Source organism: Oratosquilla oratoria, chromosome 21, assembly GCF_046742065.1.
Source record: "Oratosquilla oratoria isolate Oo_2021 chromosome 21, ASM4674206v1, whole genome shotgun sequence".
Taxonomy (NCBI): Eukaryota; Metazoa; Arthropoda; class Malacostraca; order Stomatopoda; family Squillidae; genus Oratosquilla; species Oratosquilla oratoria.
The window spans coordinates 12,544,483-12,545,022 of record NC_134797.1 but is presented as its reverse complement, the minus strand read 5'-3'; positions in this window follow the sequence as shown (position 1 = coordinate 12,545,022).

Below are 540 nucleotides of genomic sequence, written 5' to 3'. Positions count from 1 at the left end.
AATAATTTCTAAAAGAACAACCATCTCATTTTCCATTTCCTTTAAGATTCTTTGATGCCAACTATCAGGCCCTGGTGTTTCATTAACTTTGAGTTTTTCTATACATCTTTTGATTTTTTCTTTTGCTATATTTACCGTAGTAAATTCACCCTAGACTTTTCACAGGTTTCAGTTTGGAGTTGACTTTGAGGTGTTTTGTTTACGAATACTGGGATGGAATAATTGTTTAAAATATCATACATTCCTTCATTTGAATATTCAAGTTGACCGTCAACAGATAATAGTGGGCCAATGTGATTCCTAATAACCTTTTTATCTCTAATGTAGCTATAGAATTCTTTGCGATTCTGTTTGGATTTATCAGTGATATTCATTTTGTACAAGTGTTTTCGTGTTTTTTATTGTCATTTTTTTATATGTGTTATTACATACCTTTGATAGTCATTAGGTACACCCGAGCACTTGTATTTCTTTTTAGCAATACTTTTTTTCAGTTTCTTTGTTAAGACATTTTGGGAGAGCTTGTTTTGGGGGGCGTCT